This window comes from Glycine max, chromosome 16 (genome assembly GCF_000004515.6).
Source record: "Glycine max cultivar Williams 82 chromosome 16, Glycine_max_v4.0, whole genome shotgun sequence".
Classification (NCBI taxonomy): Eukaryota; Viridiplantae; Streptophyta; class Magnoliopsida; order Fabales; family Fabaceae; genus Glycine; species Glycine max.
This window is the reverse complement of record NC_038252.2, coordinates 21430861-21437155: the sequence shown is the minus strand read 5'-3', so window position 1 is coordinate 21437155 and position 6295 is coordinate 21430861. Positions and strand designations below refer to the sequence as shown.

The window sequence follows — 6295 nt, the reverse complement described above, 5'->3', positions numbered from 1 at the left end:
TAATTTGATAAGTGTATAATGTTCATGTTAACTCTTATTATTGTTTTAAATTTAGGCACACCTTATGATGAAAATTTGTATTCATGCTATAAATTAGGTTGTTAAATCTATCATAAATAATGGTTAACTTTAGTGATCAACTTTAACCCTTCTAATATTACTCAAGAGTCGCATGTGAACAAAATTTTCTTTGGCTCATGCCTGAAAGGAATTGTATGAGTCAAGTTTATGCCATGTCACCCAAGAGAATAATTCTACCTGTGCCAAGAAAATCAAATAAATTATATTTACTAGTTAGTTAGGCCAAAAGTTAAGATTACATTAATAACTTTATTGGTTATATTCGATTGGATTTCATGTAACGTCCAAAACATGAAATAGGTTTTACATCTGAATTAAGTTGTTGCTTCAGGTGCAAGCTTATTTCTGTGATTTTATTACCAATTGCAAACGTGACAGACAATTATCTTTGCCTTTTGTGGCTTCTAGCTTATTTCATTTTGAATTGTCAAAGGTTTGATAAGTAGTTGACTTGTCGATTTAGGTTTACGACAATGTTATTCGTAATATAAACTTTTATAAAAGTTAAGACATGTGAATCTGAAATTTAAAACTTACTTATAAATAACCATATAAATTTATTTATTAATCGAAATCAATATCTATCCACTTCATTGTACATACAATATCTTATTTGTAAACACCAGAGTCTAAACAAGTTGGAAATAAATATTGAATATTTAACTAATAGTAGAATTTGTTGTTGTAAATTTTCTTCCCACATAATAAGTTCCACTTGTGAATAAACCTGAAATAAATAAATAAATTGAATGGTGAATAGGAGTAATATGCGTTATTAGTTTATATATATATATAAGGAAATATAAGATTGGTACGATGATAAAGAAAAAAGGAGAGAGGAAGAGATGGATAGTGAGTTTAAATTTTCATTAACAAAAATGAACAAACTAGTAACATTTGTCTGTTATATATATATATATATATAAAATTAATTTTGGGTAAGTGTAATGTAAATTATATAATTTAATTATTCCTTATTTAAAGGAATTTTTGTTTTTTTTTTAATTTCCACAATTTTAAATTTTAATAGTTAAAGAGATATAAATAAAGAAAAATTGTTTAGTAGTTTATATTATGTATTTAATGTGAATATAAGGTGCGGATTGGTTTTCATGTGTAAAAAATCTTGTACTCACACAAGTAACAAAAAGTTTGGAGAAAACCTATTCAGCACTAAGCATATCTGATTTCATGCTCGATAGTTTATATTATGTATTTCCTCCCTTCCAAAGTAAGATCACTACTATGCATGAAACCACTAGATCAGCTTAGTGATAAGAAGTCTAGATAATTTTCATCAAGTTTAAGTTCAAATCTAGTATGTATCTGTTATTTATACACACAAAGAATTCACTAGCTTGCTTGGTCAATTTTTTATATTTGAAAATAAAAATTTAGGAAAACTAATATAACTGCAAAGGAACAAGTGCTATACAAAGAAAATATGGTAAAAGCTTACCTGTTTATTTTTTACCCTATTGGCTTCTCTTAGAACCATTTTTGTGTCGAGAATCTTGTCGATTGCCCAAAAAATCTCCTATGGTATCATTCGATTTCACTTTATCATTAGTAATTTGTGAACCCTGTTTTCCAGAAGGACTTGCCTTGTTGCCCAACTGATTGCTAACACTTTCGTGCTCTTTCTTAGGATCATTCCTAGAGCAGGTGCCATAGTTTGAGAAAAGAAAAATTAGAGGATCGAAATAATTAAGATTATGTAATAATGTATAAATTAATATAATAATTTTAATATAGTTTTTTATAAGTGATTTTAAGAGTTTATTGATTTTTAATTAATTTCCTTCTATGATATTAAAATATTTTTCTAATTTATTTTATTAATAACAGTTAGTTGTTGTTTTTTTTTTTTACTTTCATACTCATCTATTATTGAAAAAAATTGAAAAATTTATCTATAATTTTTCATTGAATTTTCAAAAAAATTAGAGAAATAATTATCTTTTTACTAATATTGCAGCACAATTTGAAGAAATTCTTGTAAAAGAATTTGACAAAAATTACAAAACTCATAAAAAATGAATGGAAAATCTACAAGAAAAAGAAAAATCCACATGTTCAGTCATATTATATAATTTTTCTTATCAAATAGGATATAAAATTCATGGAAAAAATGATTTTGAAGATTGCAAGAAAACAAAATATTTAATTTAAATGATAAAGATAGAAAGCAACTCTTATCATACAGGCTTTTGTATATATTTGATCAGACTTACTTGGACGCATATTTTTGAGATGGTGGACTCATATTGAACAATATAAACACAAATGCAATACTAGGATTGTTTTTGTGTGCTTCCATGACCTACATCTATTGCATTTATATATCTGGGGCTGGGGATACATGATGGTTCTTGCACACAGGAACGCGCTATGTAACTTACAGTAAATTAAGCCTCTCATGCAGAACTAGAGTTCCTAATTACAGGTAACAGAGTAGTTGAAGTTTGAAATTTTGAATTCCTGAGGTAAAGCTGCTAATCTTTTCCATCTCTTGATTAAATGCGTAGCAAATTTCATGGTAAATTAAAAGAAAAAGAACACACGTATGCTCTGTATATTGTTTAAAAAACAGAGCACGAACGAGTCTTGATACGCTATCTCAGTTTTCTCATATTATAATTTTTTTTTTCTATTCTAAAATCCATATTGTGCTTCTCCCTTATTGCATGCGAAGTAGCCTCTTTCATTTCTTTGTTTATTTGACAATTTTGTACATGAAAAATAGATACCTTTATGCAAAGCATAAATTTAATTTTCTTTCGAAAATCAGATATATCATTTGATTTTCAATTAAATTAATGTATATTATAATGACTTTAATCGTTACGGGTCGGCTCGCACTGTTTTACATATTTTCGACTGATTTGCAGGGAAATGAAACGGTATTTGATTTGTTTGAAGGAATAGTCAGAAATTATTAACGTATGAGTTCTCTTATGCTTCGTACACAAGAAAACCAGATTAAATTGTTGCTTTATTTCCCAAAAATGGACACTGCAAGTGCAAGACCGCGTCTCCCCTCAATGGAGGCTGGTAATATAAAATTATACAAAGTAGTCCAGCAATCTATTTGAATTAAATATATTTTTTGTGATAACACATTTTAGTTTTATTACCTAAATTATGTTATTATTTTTTTTAGCTTAAATGATTTATTTAATTTTTTATCTTATTTTTTGTTTGTGTTTGGTTTTTTATCTTTTAAAAATTTTAGTTTGATGTTTTTTCTTTTTTTTTTAGTTTAGTCCTTTCTTAAAATTTTTATTTGATCATTTATCTTTTTTATTTTTCAGTTTGATCATTATTTTTTTAGTTTAATTTTTTAATCTATTTAAGATTGATACTGTTAATCTTTTAAAAATAATTTTTTATTCATTTTTCTCTCATTTTCCTTCACTTCATTTTTAACAAAAAAAAGTTTATTCTTAAATGATTAAAGATCTCAGTTAAGTGAACCAAGAGATTAAAGTAAACAAAAAAGATAAATAATGAAAATATTTTTTAAAAAAAAATAAAAAAATAAACTAAACCAAAAAAATAATATAAATGATCAAATAGTTCATTTGGTCTTTTTTATTGTTTTTCTTATTTTTGTACTTGACATTTGAAATGTTTGATTTTGGTATTTGTTGTTGGTGAGAGTATGTTAAGTGATGGTATAACACATGAAGTGTCATGTCATCATTGTCACATTGGTCTCCATGATTTTTCATGTCAATTTTTTTAGGTTTAGATATATTTTTAGTCTTTGCAATTTAGAGAATTTTTGCTTTTCATCCTTGCAAAATTAATTTTTTGTTTTTAGTCATTGTAAATTATTTTTGCTTTGTTTTTTGTCCTTAAATCACTTTAGATAGCGCTTTGAACAGTGAAAAAAGTGTTATACAAAAGGCAAAAAAAAATTGCATGGACTTAAAACAAAAAAATAATTTTGCAAGGATGAAAAGCAAAAAATGTTAAATTGCAAGGATTAAAAAGATAACTAAGCTTTTTTTTTAATTATAATAAATTTTTAATGAAAGGTCTAAAAAAACCCTTTTTTGTCCTTGACCAACTCTTCATCCCTAAACCTCCACCCCTTTCTTCCATTTTCCCTTCTCCTTCACCAAACACCTATTGTTGCTGGCCTTCACTGCTCTCTCTTCTCTCTTTGATGCCGCCAGATCTAGGGAGGCTAATGTAGAGACAAAGAAGGTGGAGAATCTCAACCTATTGAAGTAATTTGAGTTGATTTTTAATTTTTTGTATGTAGATCTAAGTAGATTGTCTATAGATTTGAGTTCAAAGTTCATAGATCTAGGCTTGTGATTGTGTTCACAATGAAGGAGCAATGGTGTGGCAACGACGGGGTGAAGGAATGTAGGCGTTGATGGTTGAGCACGATAGTAGTTCTCATGCATTGGATGTTGGCTGAGGAAGAAAGGGGTATTTTTAGATCTTTCATTAACAATTTATCAAAATTTTAAAAAAGTAAATGACATGGAAATTATGGGAACCAATATGGCACTAATGTTTTTGTGTCTTAATTCTAGTTTTAATTAGGTATAATGACACTATCAATTGTTGTTATTGTCTTAATTCTAGTTTTAATTAGATATAATGACACCATCAGTTGTTTTTATTGGTGATCATTTCATCTTCTCACTTTTGTAACCAACTTGATGTCATTCCTGTTTATGGGCTGTGCATTTTCTAATAAGAGGAGAAGACAACAGACCTTGAATTGAGTTTTTAATCACCTTCTAAAGTGTGAGAGTGAATCTCCTTAGTTACTTGAGTGATTCAAGAAACTAGTTTATCAAGGAACACCACATTGTGTGTGACACCAATTCCGGAGGAGTGATTCTTCCAACCACATTCTTCATTCTCCTTCTTCATCATTCTAAACCATCATTCTCCATCCAAACACATTTAGACTTTGAACCAAATCCCTTCCATTCAGCCCTCCTAAACTCACCACTTTCTCTCTCCTTATCCAGTCCATTTTCTGAATTTTCATACAAGTACAAAAAAAAAGCTTTGAAGATCCATCCTCAACCCTTGTGCAATGGGTTTACATCATTTTCATTATCAGAGCTCCGGTTCAAGGGTTTTTCAAGACTGCTTGGGCTGAAATTTCTTGGTAACATCCTTCTAATTTCTTCTTTGCCATTTTATATTACCTTGTTCATGCTATTTTTATTGAGGCTGAACCATTGCAAAAATTAGGCCTTTAATTTCTTGTTAAAAAAAGGCAGAAACTTATTTTTTAAAAAAATTATTTAGGCTAAATCGTTCATGCTATAATAGTTTTCAAAAATTCTTGAAGGTAATATAATTGATTGTTAGAAAATTTGAATTACCAAATTCTGAAGTTTAATTCCTTCAAAAAAATCTCATTGTGCAGTTGCTGGAATTTTCGTCCTTGTTCTAAGCCTTTGTTAGCCTAACCCTAAGCCTTTTCCTTGTCACAAATTGGTGGTTGAACTTTGTGTAAACTTTCTCTTGAATTGCTTTAGAACTCAAGGAGAATTCTAGAGTGGAAAAAGGCAAGAGTGCACAAAATTTAAAAAAAAAAAGCATATTTAAGAGATACACTTGAGTGTGGTGAGTTTCTATTTTTTTTATAACTATTATTATTATTATTTTTAGTTTGAATATGTCAGGGGGTGGTGAACATCAATTGGATGGGGCACAAAGATTCTTGTTGGATGCTCTCAATGCTCAAATGCAAAGACTATTGAGAGAGAACAACGAGGAGTTGTATGAAAGAATTGAGCGATTAGAGAATCACGAACGTCATGAGGAAGAAAGGAGAGGAGGAAATGGTGGTGGTAACCGAATTGAAGGAGTCAAGCTCAATATTCCTTCCTTTAAAGGCAAAAGTGATCCGGAGGCATATATGGAGTGGGAGCTCAAGATAGAGCATATCTTCTCAAGTAACACCTATGAGGAGGCCCAAAAAGTGAAGCTAGCAGTCACAGAATTCTCAGATTATGCTCTTGTGTGGTGGAACAAATTGCAAAGGGAGAGAGCTAGAAATGAGGAGCCTTTGATGGAAACTTGGGTTGAGATGAAAAGGATCATGAGGAAGCGGTATGTGCCGACAAGCTATACTAGGGACTTAAAATTCAAACTTCAAAAGTTGTCCCAAGGTAGCAAAGATGTTGAGGAATACTATAAAGAAATGGAGGTGTTCATGATTCAAGCCAAG

General features: G+C 29.5%; 1 long non-coding RNA gene across 1 annotated transcript; it reads right to left on the bottom strand.

The window, feature by feature from the left end:
- Positions 1-614: 614 nt before the first annotated feature.
- LOC100814588 (uncharacterized) lies at positions 615-2435 on the bottom strand. The gene is made up of 3 exons (XR_418784.3): positions 2316-2435; positions 1541-1737; positions 615-808 (listed from the first exon to the last, which is right to left on the bottom strand). It is a non-coding gene; the product is annotated as an uncharacterized lncRNA (long non-coding RNA).
- Positions 2436-6295: the final 3860 nt, after the last annotated feature.